The sequence below is a fragment of the Pleurodeles waltl genome, chromosome 2_1, assembly GCF_031143425.1.
Source record: "Pleurodeles waltl isolate 20211129_DDA chromosome 2_1, aPleWal1.hap1.20221129, whole genome shotgun sequence".
Taxonomy (NCBI): domain Eukaryota; kingdom Metazoa; phylum Chordata; class Amphibia; order Caudata; family Salamandridae; genus Pleurodeles; species Pleurodeles waltl.
The window spans coordinates 32,977,139-32,992,812 of NC_090438.1; the positions used below are offsets into that span (position 1 = coordinate 32,977,139).

The 15,674-nt window shown below is 51.9% G+C and overlaps 1 protein-coding gene across 2 annotated transcripts in view; it reads right to left on the reverse strand.

The window, feature by feature from the left end:
* Positions 1–15,674, reverse strand: part of LOC138260759 (gap junction alpha-3 protein-like) — a 77,901-nt gene that overhangs the window by 22,479 nt on the left and 39,748 nt on the right. The window contains exon 1 of one of the 2 annotated variants that reach the window (XM_069209224.1): positions 13,650–13,757. The exons of the other annotated variant lie outside the window; for it this stretch is intronic. The gene's annotated coding sequence lies outside the window, so the exon portion shown is untranslated. Of the gene's footprint in view, positions 1–13,649; positions 13,758–15,674 lie in introns of those variants that run through there. 2 annotated transcript variants of the gene reach the window in all.

The window sequence follows — 15,674 nt, forward strand, 5'->3', positions numbered from 1 at the left end:
TTCCCTAGTATATGGTACTGAGGTACCCAGGGTATTGGGGTTCCAGGAGATCCCTATGGGCTGCAGCATTTCTTTTGCCACCCATAGGGAGCTCTGACAATTCTTACACAGGCCTGCCACTGCAGCCTGAGTGAAATAACGTCCACGTTATTTCACAGCCATTTTACACTGCACTTAAGTAACTTATAAGTCACCTATATGTCTAACCTTTACCTGGTAAAGGTTAGGTGCAAAGTTACTTAGTGTGAGGGCACCCTGGCACTAGCCAAGGTGCCCCCACATTGTTCAGAGCCAATTCACTGAACTTTGTGAGTGCGGGGACACCATTACACGCGTGCACTACATATAGGTCACTACCTATATGTAGCTTCACCATGGTAACTCCGAATATGGCCATGTAACATGTCTATGATCATGGAATTGCCCCCTCTATGCCATCCTGGCATTGTTGGTACAATTCCATGATCCCAGTGGTCTGTAGCACAGACCCTGGTACTGCCAGACTGCCCTTCCTGGGGTTTCACTGCAGCTGCTGCTGCTGCCAACCCCTCAGACAGGCAGCTGCCCTCCTGGGGTTCAGCCAGGCCTGGCCCAGGATGGCAGAACAAAGAACTTCCTCTGAGAGAGGGTGTGACACCCTCTCCCTTTGGAAAATGGTGTGAAGGCAGGGGAGGAGTAGCCTCCCCCAGCCTCTGGAAATGCTTTGTTGGGCACAGATGTGCCCAATTCTGCATAAGCCAGTCTACACCGGTTCAGGGACCCCTTAGCCCCTGCTCTGGCGCGAAACTGGACAAAGGAAAGGGGAGTGACCACTCCCCTGACCTGCACCTCCCCTGGGAGGTGTCCAGAGCTCCTCCAGTGTGCTCCAGACCTCTGCCATCTTGGAAACAGAGGTGCTGCTGGCACACTGGACTGCTCTGAGTGGCCAGTGCCACCAGGTGACGTCAGAGACTCCTGCTGATAGGCTCCTTCAGGTGTTAGTAGCCTTTCCTCGCTCCTAGGTAGCCAAACACTCTTTTCTGGCTATTTAGAGTCTCTGTCTCTGGGGAAACTTTAGATAACGAATGCATGAGCTCAGCCGAGTTCCTCTGCATCTCTCTCTTCACCCTCTGATAAGGAATCGACCGCTGACCGCGCTGGAAGCCTGCAAACCTGCAACATAGTAGCAAAGACGACTACTGCAACTCTGTAACGCTGATCCTGCCGCCTTCTCGACTGTTTTCCTGCTTGTGCATGCTGTGGGGGTAGCCTGCCTCCTCTCTGCACCAGAAGCTCCGAAGAAATCTCCTGTGGGTCGACGGAATCTTCCCCCTGCAACCGCAGGCACCAAAAAGCTGCATTACCGGTCCCTTGGGTCTCCTCTCAGCACGACGAGCGAGGTCCCTCGAATCCAGCGACGCTGTCCAAGTGACCCCCACAGTCCAGTGACTCTTCAGCCCAAGTTTGGTGGAGGTAAGTCCTTGCCTCACCTCGCTGGGCTGCATTGCTGGGAACCGCGACTTTGCAGCTACTCCGGCCCCTGTGCACTTCCGGCGGAAATCCTTTGTGCACAGCCAAGCCTGGGTCCACGGCCCTCTAACCTGCATTGCACGACTTTCTAAGTTGGTCTCCGGCGACGTGGGACTCCTTTGTGCAACTTCGGCGAGCACCGTTTCACGCATCCTTGTAGTGCCTGTTTCTGGCACTTCTCCGGGTGCTACCTGCTTCAGTGAGGGCTCTTTGACTTGCTCGACGTCCCCTCTCTCTGTAGGTCCAATTTGCGACCTCCTGGTCCCTCCAGGGCCCCAGCAGCGTCCAAAAACACCAAACGCACGATTTGCGTGTAGCAAGGCTTGTTGGCATCCTTCCGGCGGGAAAACACTTCTGCACGACTCTCCAAGGCAAGAGGGATCCGTCCACCAAAGGGGAAGTCTCTAGCCCTTTTCGTTCCTGCAGAAACCTCAGCTTCTTCTGTCCAGTCGAAGCTTCTTTGCACCCGCAGCTGGCATTTCCTGGGCATCTGCCCATCTCCGACTTTCTTGTGACTTTTGGACTTGGTCCCCTTGTTCCACAGGTACCCTAGATTGGAAATCCACAGTTGTTGCATTGCTGGTTTGTGTCTTTCCTGCATTATTCCTCTAACACAACTCTTTTGTCCTTAGGGGAACTTTGGTGCACTTTGCACTCACTTTTCAGGGTCTTGGGGAGGGTTATTTTTCTAACTCTCACTATTTTCTAATAGTCCCAGCGACCCTCTACAAGGTCACATAGGTTTGGGGTCCATTCGTGGTTCGCATTCCACTTTTGGAGTATATGGTTTGTGTTGCCCCTATCCCTATGTTTCCCCATTGCATCCTATTGTAACTGTACATTGTTTGCACTGTTTTCTAAGACTATACTGCATATTTTTGCTATTGTGTATATATATCTTGTGTATATTTCCTATCCTCTCACTGAGGGTACACTCTAAGATACTTTGGCATATTGTCATAAAAATAAAGTACCTTTATTTTTAGTATAACTGTGTATTGTGTTTTCTTATGATATTGTGCATATGACACTAAGTGGTACTGTAGTAGCTTCACACGTCTCCTCGTTCAGCCTAAGCTGCTCTGCTAAGCTACCATTATCTATCAGCCTAAGCTGCTAGACACCCTATACACTAATAAGGGATAACTGGGCCTGGTGCAAGGTGCAAGTACCCCTTGGTACTCACTACAAGCCAGTCCAGCCTCCTACATTGGTTGTGCAGTGGTGGGATAAGTGCTTGAGACTACTTACCACTCTTGTCATTGTACTTTTCATAAGAGAAAAATATACAAAACAAGGTCAGTGTATATACACATAGCCAAAAAGTTTTGCATTTCCTCTTTTCACTCTTTTCTAAGTGCTGAAAAGTACTCCTAAACTTTCAAAAAGTTCTTAAAAGTTTAAAAAGTTTTTTCTGTCTTTCCAAAAAGTTCTGAAAACTTTTTTCTCTTTTTCTATCACTTTAACTCTCTCTAAAAAATGTCTGGCACAGGAAAAAATGTTGAACTGTCCAAACTTGCATATGATCACCTTAGCTGGAAAGGAGCAAGGAGTCTCTGCATAGAGAGAGGTTTGAGTGTAGGGAAGAATCCTTCCTTAGAACTGTTAATTAATATGCTTAGAGTACAGGATAAGGCCATAAGTGCCCAATCTGTAGAAAAAGTAGCTAATGGTTCTCAATCTGATCCAGGGACTCCCCCAGGAAAAGATTCAGGAAAGAAACTTCTCAGCCTGCCCATTACTAGACAGTCTAGCATAGTTGGTACAGAGGTTGAATCACACCATACTGATGGTGTGCTCTCACATTATACTGGTAGCCAAGCTGTTAGGGTGCCCTCTGTAAGGGACAGGTCTCCTTCTGTTCATTCCCATCATACCTCTGTATCTAGAAATGTCCCTCCCACCCACCCTGATGACAGATTGTTAGAAAGGGAGCTCAATAGATTGAGAGTGGAACAAACCAGACTGAAGCTCAAGAAGCAACAGCTGGATTTGGATAGACAGTCTTTAGAATTAGAGAAGGAAAGACAGAAGTTGGGTTTAGATACCCATGGTGGCAGCAGCAGTATTCCCCATAGTCATCCTGCAAAAGAGCATGATTCCAGGAATCTGCACAAGATAGTTCCCCCTTATAAGGAGGGGGATGACATTAACAAGTGGTTTGCTGCACTTGAGAGGGCCTGTGCTGTACAGGATGTCCCTCAAAAGCAGTGGGCTGCTATCCTATGGCTATCATTTACTGGAAAAGGTAGGGATAGGCTCCTTACTGTATAAGAAAATGATGCTAATAATTTCCAAGTTCTTAAGAATGCACTCCTGGATGGTTATGGCTTAACCACTGAACAGTACAGGATAAAGTTCAGAGAGACCAAAAAGGAGTCTTCACAAGACTGGGTTGATTTCATTGACCAGGCAGTGAAGGCCTTGGAGGGGTGGTTACATGGCAGTAAAGTTACTGATTATGACAGCCTGTATAACTTAATCCTGAGAGAGCATATTCTTAATAATTGTGTGTCTGATTTGTTGCACCAGTACTTGGTTGACTCTGATCTGACCTCTCCCCAAGAATTGGGAAAGAAGGCAGACAAATGGGTCAGAACAAGAGTGAACAGAAAAGTTCATACAGGGGGTGACAAAGATGGCAACAAAAAGAAGGATGGTAAGTCTTCTGACAAGGGTGGGGACAAATCTAAAAATGAGTCTTCATCAGGCCCACAAAAACACTCTGGTGGGGGTGGTGGGTCCAAATCCTCCTTTAATCAGAACAAGGAAAAGAAACCATGGTGCTATTTATGTAAAATAAAAGGCCATTGGACAACAGATCCCAGTTGTCCAAAGAAAGGCACCACAGCTCCTACCACTACAACCCCTACTGCTACACCTAGTGTCCCTACTAATAGCAGTGGTGGTGGGAGCAAACCTACTAATAGCCAATCCAAGGGAGTAGCTGGGCTCACTTTTGGTAATTTAGTTGGGGTTGGTCTAATTAGGGAGACCACAGAGGCTACTTTAGTCTCTGAAGGGGCTATTGATTTAGCCACTTTGGTTGCTTGCCCCCATAACTTGGAGAAGTACAGGCAACTAACCCTAATAAATGGTGTTGAGGTCCAGGCCTACAGGGACACAGGTGCCAGTGTCACAATGGTGATTGAGAAACTGGTGCACCCTGAACAACACATACTTGGACACCAGTACCAAGTAACCGATGCTCACAACATAACACAAAGCCACCCCATGGCTGTTGTAAATCTCAACTGGGGGGGGGGGGGGTAACTGGTCCAAAGAAAGTTGTGGTAGCTTCAGATTTACCTGTAGACTGTCTATTAGGGAATGATTTGGAGACATCAGCTTGGTCAGATGTGGAGTTGGAGGCCCATGCAGCAATGGTGGGCATCCCAGGGCATAGTTTTGCTTTGACAAGGGCTCAGGCCAAAAAGCAAAAAGGACAGGGAAGCTTGGATCCTGGAACAATGGACCAAGTGCTCCCTAAAGCTAGGGCTAGTAGAAGCAAACCACTTCCTACTATCCCTCCCTCTACAGTGGATTCTACTTCTGAGGAAGAAGAATTCCCTCCCTGTGCAGAACCTACACCAGAGGAGCTGGAAGCAGACACTGCTGAGCTTTTGGGTGAAGGGGGGCCTGCCAGGGAGGAGCTGAGTGTGGCACAGCAAACCTGTCCCACATTAGAGGGTCTCAGACAGCAAGCTGTCAAACAGGCTAATGGGGATGTCAGTGACTCTCACAGAGTTTACTGGGAGGACAACCTCTTGTACAGTGAGCATAGGGATCCTAAACCTGGAGCTGCCAGGAGATTAGTGATTCCTCAGGAGTACAGAAAGTTCCTCCTAACACTGGCACATGACATTCCCCTAGCTGGGCACCTGGGTCAAATGAAAACTTGGGACAGATTGGTTCCATTGTTTCATTGGCCTAGGATGTCTGAGGACACAAAGGAATTTTGTAAGTCCTGTGAAACCTGTCAAGCCAGTGGCAAGACAGGTGGCACTCCAAAGGCACCCCTTATCCCACTGCCTGTGGTTGGGGTTCCCTTTGAAAGGGTAGGGGTTGACATAGTTGGCCCCCTTGACCCTCCTACTGCTTCAGGCAATAGGTTTATCTTGGTGGTAGTGGACCATGCCACAAGATATCCTGAAGCTATTCCTTTAAGGACCACTACAGCTCCTGCAGTGGCAAAGGCCCTCCTGGGAATATTTTCCAGAGTGGGCTTCCCAAAGGAAGTAGTATCAGACAGAGGAAGCAATTTCATGTCTGCATACTTAAAGGCCATGTGGAAGGAGTGTGGTGTAACTTACAAGTTCACAACACCCTATCATCCACAAACAAATGGACTGGTGGAGAGATTTAATAAAACTCTCAAAGGCATGATTATGGGACTCCCTGAAAAACTCCGCAGGAGATGGGATATCCTTCTACCATGCCTCCTTTTTGCCTACAGGGAGGTACCCCAGAAAGGAGTGGGCTTCAGCCCCTTTGAACTTCTTTTTGGACACCCTGTTAGGGGTCCACTCACACTTGTAAAGGAGGGTTGGGAACAACCTTTAAAAGCTCATAAGCAGGATATTGTGGATTATGTACTTGGCCTCAGATCAAGGATGGCTGAGTACATGAAAAAGGCCAGTAAAAACCTTCAGGCCAGCCAAGAGCTCCAGAAGCAATGGCATGATCAGAAGGCTGTTTTGGTTCAGTACCAACCAGGGCAGAAAGTGTGGGTCTTGGAGCCTGTGGCCCCAAGAGCACTCCAAGATAAATGGAGTGGACCCCACACAATTGTTGAAAAGAAGGGTGAAGTCACCTACTTGGTTGACTTAGGCACTGCCAGGAGTCCCCTTAGGGTGCTCCATGTCAACCGCCTGAAACCCTACTATGACAGGGCTGATCTCACCCTGCTCATGGCAACTGATGAGGGACAGGAAGAAGACAGTGATCCTCTACCTGATCTCTTCTCTTCCACAGAACAAGATGCTCTTGTGGAAGGTGTAGTTTTGGCTGATTGTCTTACTGCTGAGCAGAAAGATAATTGCATAAATCTCCTAGGACAATTTTCAGAACTCTTCTCCATTGTGCCAGGCACCACTTCTTGGTGTGAGCACACTATAGATACTGGAGACAGTTTACCTGTCAAAAGTAAGATCTATAGGCAGCCTGACCATGTCAGGGACTGCATAAAGCAAGAAGTTCAGAACATGTTGGAACTAGGAGTGGTTGAGCACTCTGACAGTCCATGGGCTTCTCCTGTGGTACTGGTACCAAAACCCAATTCTAAAGATGGAAAGAAGGAAATTAGGTTTTGTGTAGACTATAGAGGTCTCAACTTGGTAACCAAAACTGATGCTCACCCTATACCCAGGGCAGATGAGCTCATAGATACACTGGCATCTGCCAAGTATCTAAGCACTTTTGATTTGACTGCAGGGTATTGGCAGATCAAATTGTCAGAAGATGCTAAACCTAAGACTGCATTTTCTACCATTGGAGGACATTACCAGTTTACTGTAATGCCTTTTGGTTTGAAAAATGCACCTGCCACTTTTCAGAGGTTGGTGAACACAGTCCTGCAAGGGCTGGAAGCTTTCAGTGCAGCATATTTGGATGATATAGCTGTCTTTAGCTCCAGCTGGGATGATCACCTGGTCCACCTTTGGAAAGTTTTGGAGGCTCTGCAAAAGGCAGGCCTCACTATCAAGGCTTCAAAGTGCCAGATAGGGCAGGGTAAGGTGGTTTATCTGGGACACCTTGTTGGTGGGGAACAGATTGCACCACTTCAGGGGAAAATCCAAACTATTATTGATTGGGTTCCCCCTACCACTCAGACTCAGGTGAGAGCCTTCCTAGGTCTCACTGGGTATTACAGGAGGTTCATTAAGAACTATGGCTCCATTGCAGCCCCTCTTAATGACCTCACATCCAAGAAAATGCCTAAAAAGGTATTATGGACAGCAAGCTGTCAGAAAGCTTTTGAGGAGCTGAAGCAGGCCATGTGCTCTGCACCTGTCCTGAAAAGCCCTTGTTACTCTAAAAAATTCTATGTCCAGACTGATGCATCTGAATTAGGAGTAGGGGCAGTCCTATCACAACTTAATTCTGAGGGCCAGGATCAACCTGTTGCTTTTATTAGTAGAAGGTTGACCCCTAGAGAAAAGCGTTGGTCTGCCATTGAGAGGGAGGCCTTTGCTGTGGTCTGGGCTCTGAAGAAGTTGAGGCCATACCTGTTTGGCACTCACTTCATTGTTCAGACAGACCACAAACCTCTACTTTGGCTAAAACAAATGAAAGGTGAAAATCCTAAATTGTTGAGGTGGTCCATATCCCTACAGGGAATGGACTATACAGTGGAACATAGACCTGGGAGTAGCCACTCCAATGCAGATGGACTCTCCAGATATTTCCACTTAGACAATGAAGACTCATCAGGTAATGGCTAGTCTTATTGTCCTTCGTTTGGGGGGGGGTTGTGTAGGAAAGTACCATCTTGCCTGGCATGTTACCCCCATTTTTCACTGTATATATGTTGTTTTAATTGTATGTGTCACTGGGACCCTGGTAACCCAGGGCCCCAGTGCTCATAAGTGTGCCTGAATGTGTTACCTGTGTAGTGACTAACTGTCTCACTGAGGCTCTGCTAATCAGAACCTCAGTGGTTATGCTCTCTCATTTCTTTCCAAATTGTCACTGACAGGCTAGTGACCATTTTTACCAATTTACATTGGCTTACTGGAACACCCTTATAATTCCCTAGTATATGGTACTGAGGTACCCAGGGTATTGGGGTTCCAGGAGATCCCTATGGGCTGCAGCATTTCTTTTGCCACCCATAGGGAGCTCTGACAATTCTTACACAGGCCTGCCACTGCAGCCTGAGTGAAATAACGTCCACGTTATTTCACAGCCATTTTACACTGCACTTAAGTAACTTATAAGTCACCTATATGTCTAACCTTTACCTGGTAAAGGTTAGGTGCAAAGTTACTTAGTGTGAGGGCACCCTGGCACTAGCCAAGGTGTCCCCACATTGTTCAGAGCCAATTCACTGAACTTTGTGAGTGCGGGGACACCATTACACGCGTGCACTACATATAGGTCACTACCTATATGTAGCTTCACCATGGTAACTCCGAATATGGCCATGTAACATGTCTATGATCATGGAATTGCCCCCTCTATGCCATCCTGGCATTGTTGGTACAATTCCATGATCCCAGTGGTCTGTAGCACAGACCCTGGTACTGCCAGACTGCCCTTCCTGGGGTTTCACTGCAGCTGCTGCTGCTGCCAACCCCTCAGACAGGCAGCTGCCCTCCTGGGGTCCAGCCAGGCCTGGCCCAGGATGGCAGAACAAAGAACTTCCTCTGAGAGAGGGTGTGACACCCTCTCCCTTTGGAAAATGGTGTGAAGGCAGGGGAGGAGTAGCCTCCCCCAGCCTCTGGAAATGCTTTGTTGGGCACAGATGTGCCCAATTCTGCATAAGCCAGTCTACACCGGTTCAGGGACCCCTTAGCCCCTGCTCTGGCGCGAAACTGGACAAAGGAAAGGGGAGTGACCACTCCTCTGACCTGCACCTCCCCTGGGAGGTGTCCAGAGCTCCTCCAGTGTGCTCCAGACCTCTGCCATCTTGGAAACAGAGGTGCTGCTGGCACACTGGACTGCTCTGAGTGGCCAGTGCCACCAGGTGACGTCAGAGACTCCTGCTGATAGGCTCCTTCAGGTGTTAGTAGCCTTTCCTCGCTCCTAGGTAGCCAAACCCTCTTTTCTGGCTATTTAGGGTCTCTGTCTCTGGGGAAACTTTAGATAACGAATGCATGAGCTCAGCCGAGTTCCTCTGCATCTCTCTCTTCACCCTCTGATAAGGAATCGACCGCTGACCGCGCTGGAAGCCTGCAAACCTGCAACATAGTAGCAAAGACGACTACTGCAACTCTGTAACGCTGATCCTGCCGCCTTCTCGACTGTTTTCCTGCTTGTGCATGCTGTGGGGGTAGCCTGCCTCCTCTCTGCACCAGAAGCTCTGAAGAAATCTCCTGTGGGTCGACGGAATCTTCCCCCTGCAACCGCAGGCACCAAAAAGCTGCATTACCGGTCCCTTGGGTCTCCTCTCAGCACGACGAGCGAGGTCCCTCGAATCCAGCGACGCTGTCCAAGTGACCCCCACAGTCCAGTGACTCTTCAGCCCAAGTTTGGTGGAGGTAAGTCCTTGCCTCACCTCGCTGGGCTGCATTGCTGGGAACCGCGACTTTGCAGCTACTCCGGCCCCTGTGCACTTCCGGCGGAAATCCTTTGTGCACAGCCAAGCCTGGGTCCACGGCACTCTAACCTGCATTGCACGACTTTCTAAGTTGGTCTCCGGCGACGTGGGACTCCTTTGTGCAACTTCGGCGAGCACCATTTCACGCATCCTTGTAGTGCCTGTTTCTGGCACTTCTCCGGGTGCTACCTGCTTCAGTGAGGGCTCTTTGTCTTGCTCGACGTCCCCTCTCTCTGCAGGTCCAATTTGCGACCTCCTGGTCCCTCCTGGGCCCCAGCAGCGTCCAAAAACGCCAAACGCACGATTTGCGTGTAGCAAGGCTTGTTGGCGTCCTTCCGGCGGGAAAACACTTCTGCACGACTCTCCAAGGCGAGAGGGATCCGTCCACCAAAGGGGAAGTCTCTAGCCCTTTTTGTTCCTGCAGAAACCTCAGCTTCTTCTGTCCAGTCGAAGCTTCTTTGCACCCGCAGCTGGCATTTCCTGGGCATCTGCCCATCTCCGACTTTCTTGTGACTTTTGGACTTGGTCCCCTTGTTCCACAGGTACCCTAGATTGGAAATCCACAGTTGTTGCATTGCTGGTTTGTGTCTTTCCTGCATTATTCCTCTAACACGACTCTATTGTCCTTAGGGGAACTTTGGTGCACTTTGCACTCACTTTTCAGGGTCTTGGGGAGGGTTATTTTTCTAACTCTCACTATTTTCTAATAGTCCCAGCGACCCTCTACAAGGTCACATAGGTTTGGGGTCCATTCGTGGTTCGCATTCCACTTTTGGAGTATATGGTTTGTGTTGCCCCTATCCCTATGTTTCCCCATTGCATCCTATTGTAACTGTACATTGTTTGCACTGTTTTCTAAGACTATACTGCATATTTTTGCTATTGTGTATATATATCTTGTGTATATTTCCTATCCTCTCACTGAGGGTACACTCTAAGATACTTTGGCATATTGTCATAAAAATAAAGTACCTTTATTTTTAGTATAACTGTGTATTGTGTTTTCTTATGATATTGTGCATATGACACTAAGTGGTACTGTAGTAGCTTCACACGTCTCCTAGTTCAGCCTAAGCTGCTCTGCTAAGCTACCATTATCTATCAGCCTAAGCTGCTAGACACCCCTCTACACTAATAAGGGATAACTGGGCCTGGTGCAAGGTGCAAGTACCCCTTGGTACTCACTACAAGCCAGTCCAGCCTCCTACACCACCCTACAGAGGGCACATGGGTTCTTCATGTGGCATGGTGCCTCCCTACAGAGGGCACAGCTCCCGATCCTGGGAGACTCTGCTCGATGCCTGCTGGGGTCTTCAGGTGGCATGGTGGTTTCATACAGAGGGCACAGCTCCTGCCTATTGAAGACTGTGCGGTGTAATGTAGGCAGGGCTTTGCGGCAGCATGCTGCCACCCTCCAGAGGGCACAGCGCATACCCTTGCCCTGGGAGACTCTGCCCGATGCCAGCTATGCCCTCGCCGTGGACTATATGACAAGCTTGCAGACTACAGTGGACAGCGTCCGCTCCTGGGAGACTCTTCCCGATGCCTGCTGGGCTCTTCAGGTGGCACGCTTGCACCCTACAGAGAGGGCACAGTTCCTGCCCACTGAAGGCTGTGCGGTGTACTGTAGGCCGGGCTTTGCGACAGCATGCTGCCACCCTCCAGAGGGCACAGCGCGTACCCTTGCCCTGGGAGACTCTGCCCGATGCCAGCTGGGCCCCTGGGGGTACAGCTCACCCATGAGACACGCCGGCACCCTAATGGAGAAGTGTGGCTCAATGGTTAGAGCGGCAGACCCTGAAGCAGAGATCTGGCTCAAGACCAGGGTTCAAGTCTCGCTTCGGCAGGTCTTGGGCTCAATTCCCCTTGACCAGATTCTCGCCTCGGTGCCTAATCTAATTCATGGGTCCCACTCTGCATGGAGTGGACGCCTCACAGGGAAAAGCCAGGAGGGGTTCCATAGCGGTATGAGTACAGCGCCTTGAGACCCTAACGGGTGAGTAGTGCGCTATACAAGTGCTAATTTACATTTTACATTTACATTTACAGAGGGCACAGGTCAGCAAGTACGGGGCAGTGCCCGCGTGTGATGGGTGCACGTGTGTCCACTGACAGGGATACTGCAGAGTGTCTTTGACAAACCACAACACACACAATTCAACATACAGCTAGAGTACACACACACACGGTGCCCAACACACATACACAGCCAGAGCAAACACATGCACACACCGTATACACACACACACACACACACACACACACGGTGCTCAACACACATTCACAGCCAGAACAAACACACAGTTCCCAACACACATACACAGCAGAGGAAACTCAGACACACGGTGCCCAACACACATACACAGCAAGAGCAAACACACACATGCACACACCGTATATATACACACACACACACACACACCATATACACACACGAACACAGTTCCCAACACACATACACAGCAAAGGAAACACACACACACACATGGACACACCATATACACACACACACACACGGTGCCCAACACACATTCACAGCCAGAGCAAACACACACATGCACACACCATATACACACACACACACACACACCATACACAGACCCCAACACACGTACACAGCAGAGGAAACACACACACACACATGAACACACCATACACACACACACACACACACACAGTGCCCAACACGCACAGACAGCCAGAGCAAACACACACATGCACACACCGTATACACACACACACACCATACACACACACAGTTCCCAACACACATACACAGCAGAGGAAAAACACACACGGTGCCCAACACACATACACAGCCAGAGCATACAAACACACACCGTGCCCAACACACATACACAGGAAACACACATACACACCGCCAAAGTATATAAACATGCGCACTGGTCCTCACAAGGAGTGTTTGTCTTGATCTGACAATGTTTATCCACGCCAGACCGAGCCCGTCCTCACAGAGTGGGCTATACATGCCCACACACACACACACACACGGTGCCCAACACATCCACAGAAAACACACATGCACACTCCATATGCACACACACGGTTCCCAACACACATACACAGCCAGAGGAAACACACAGAGCGTACACACACACACATACACACACCATACATACACACACACACGGTGCCAAACACACATACACAGCCAGAGGAAACACACAGAGCGTAAACACACACACACACATACACACACCATACACACACACACGGTGCCCAACACAGCCACAGAAAACACACATGCACACACCATATGCACACACACGGTGCCCAACACACATACACAGCCAGAGGAAACACACAGAGCGTACACACACACACATACACACACCATACACATACACACACACACACGGTGCCCAACACACATACAAAGCCAGAGCATACACACACACACACACACACACACACACACACACACCCAGACCGAGTACACACACACACAGAGCATACGCACACACGGCGCCCCCACACACATCATCCACCCACCTTGCACCAGAAACCGGTCCTCACAGAGTGGGCTATACATGCCCACACACACACACACACAAGGTGCCCAACACAGCCACAGAAAACACACATGCACACACCATATGCACACACACTGCCCCTTCAGCTCACTCTAGCAGCTTTCTACTTTCTCCCTTTGTGTTCCTTTTACGTTGTTCCCTTCCTCCGTCTTTCCCATATTTCTCTTTTGCTCACAACAAATGCTTGAGGCAGAAGAATAAGCGCCGGCCCTCAAAAATAAGTGCCGGTGCTCAGCACCGGAAACAACGAGCACAAATTAAGCACTGTGCACAAGTACACGAAGCTTGCAGAAGACACGTCTCGCGCACATGGCACGCACACCTACCCCTCCTTGGTGCTCTGCCCTCCGCTCTGCCCCGGGGTAGGGGCCTCTCCTTCTGCCCCAGGGTCCACTCTCCTTGTGAGGTCAGTCTCGGCCTTAGGACACTCGCCACAACACGTGCACACGTGCAGCGTGTGCGTGCCCAAAAATGTGCACTTACCTCCCACGTGGATTCCGCACCCACGAAGCGGCGGGCGGCACCCAAATGTGAGCCCGGGGGCCCGAAATAGCCCTGATGTCCGGGAACAGCTGTGAGCATCTCTGGAGAAAAATAGCACCACCGGGGGTCAGCTGGGGGGTCACTCACCGCCGAGAACTGTGTGAGGGCTGCCGAGTGAGGGCCTGAGGTCCGGGGGTGTGAGGGCCTGAGGTCCGGGGGTGTGAGGGAGCCGGGGGTGAGAGGGCCTGAGGTCCTGGGATGTGAGGGTCCGAGGGTGAGAGGGCCTGAGGTCCGGGGGTGTGAGTGCCTGAGGTCCGGGGGTGTGAGGGAGCCGGGGGTGAGAGGGCCTGAGGTCCTGGGATGTGAGGGCCCGAGGGTGAGAGGGCCTGAGGTCCGGGGGTGTGAGTGCCTGAGGTCCGGGGGGTGAGAGGGCCTGAGGTCCGGGGGTGTGAGGGAGCCGGGGGTGAGAGGGCCTGAGGTCCTGGGATGTGAGGGCCCGAGGGTGAGAGGGCCTGAGGTCCGGGGGTGTGAGTGCCTGAGGTCCGGGGGTGTGAGGGAGCCGGGGGTGAGAGGGCCTGAGGTCCGGGGGTGTGAGTGCCTGAGGTCCGGGGGTGTGAGGGAGCCGGGGGTGAGAGGGCCTGAGGTCCTGGGATGTGAGGGCCCGAGGGTGAGAGGGCCTGAGGTCCGGGGGTGTGAGTGCCTGAGGTCCGGGGGGTGAGAGGGCCTGAGGTCCGGGGGTGTGAGGGAGCCGGGGGTGAGAGGGCCTGAGGTCCTGGGATGTGAGGGCCCGAGGGTGAGAGGGCCTGAGGTCCGGGGGTGAGAGGGCCGAGGTCCGGGGGTGAGAGGGCCGAGGTCCGGGGGTGAGAGGCCCTGAGGTCCGGGGGTGACAGGGCCTGAGGTCCGGGGGTGTGAGGGAGCCGGGGGTGAGAGGGCCTGAGGTCCTGGGATGTGAGGGCCCGAGGGTGAGAGGGCCTGAGGTCCGGGGGTGAGAGGGCCGAGGTCCGGGGGTGAGAGGGCCGAGGTCCGGGGGTGAGAGGGCCGAGGTCCGGGGGTGAGAGGCCCTGAGGTCCGGGGGTGAGAGGGCCTGAGGTCCTGGGATGTGAGGGCCCGAGGGTGAGAGGGCCTGAGGTCCGGGGGTGAGAGGGCCTGAGGTCCTGGGATGTGAGGGCCCGAGGGTGTGAGTGCCTGAGGTCCGGGGGGTGAGAGGGCCTGAGGTCCGGGGGTGTGAGGGAGCCGGGGGTGAGAGGGCCTGAGGTCCTGGGATGTGAGGGCCCGAGGGTGAGAGGGCCTGAGGTCCGGGGGTGTGAGTGCCTGAGGTCCGGGGGGTGAGAGGGCCTGAGGTCCGGGGGTGTGAGGGAGCCGGGGGTGAGAGGGCCTGAGGTCCTGGGATGTGAGGGCCCGAGGGTGAGAGGGCCTGAGGTCCGGGGGTGAGAGGGCCTGAGGTCCGGGGGTGAGAGGGCCGAGGTCCGGGGGTGAGAGGCCCTGAGGTCCGGGGGTGAGAGGCCCTGAGGTCCGGGGGTGACAGGGCCTGAGGTCCGGGGGTGACAGGGCCTGAGGTCCGGCACTGAGCGGGCCGAGCTCCTGGTCTGAGGACTGCAGAGTGTTAGGGCCTGTCTCAGACCCCCCGGCTCACCTCTGACCTGTACTGATATCACCGTACTGCCATAAGACGCTCACCCCTGTCTCTGCCGCCCTCACCCCGGCTCACCTCTGACCTGTACTGAGAGCACCGGGTGCCACCCCCGTCTCCCCCCCCCCAGGTTCACCCCCAGCAGTCACTGGGGTCTGTATCAAAGAGACACTTAGATGCTTCGGGGTCCTTTGCTTCAGGGTCCTCAGAGACGAGGGTGACCCTGACGTGGCGACGC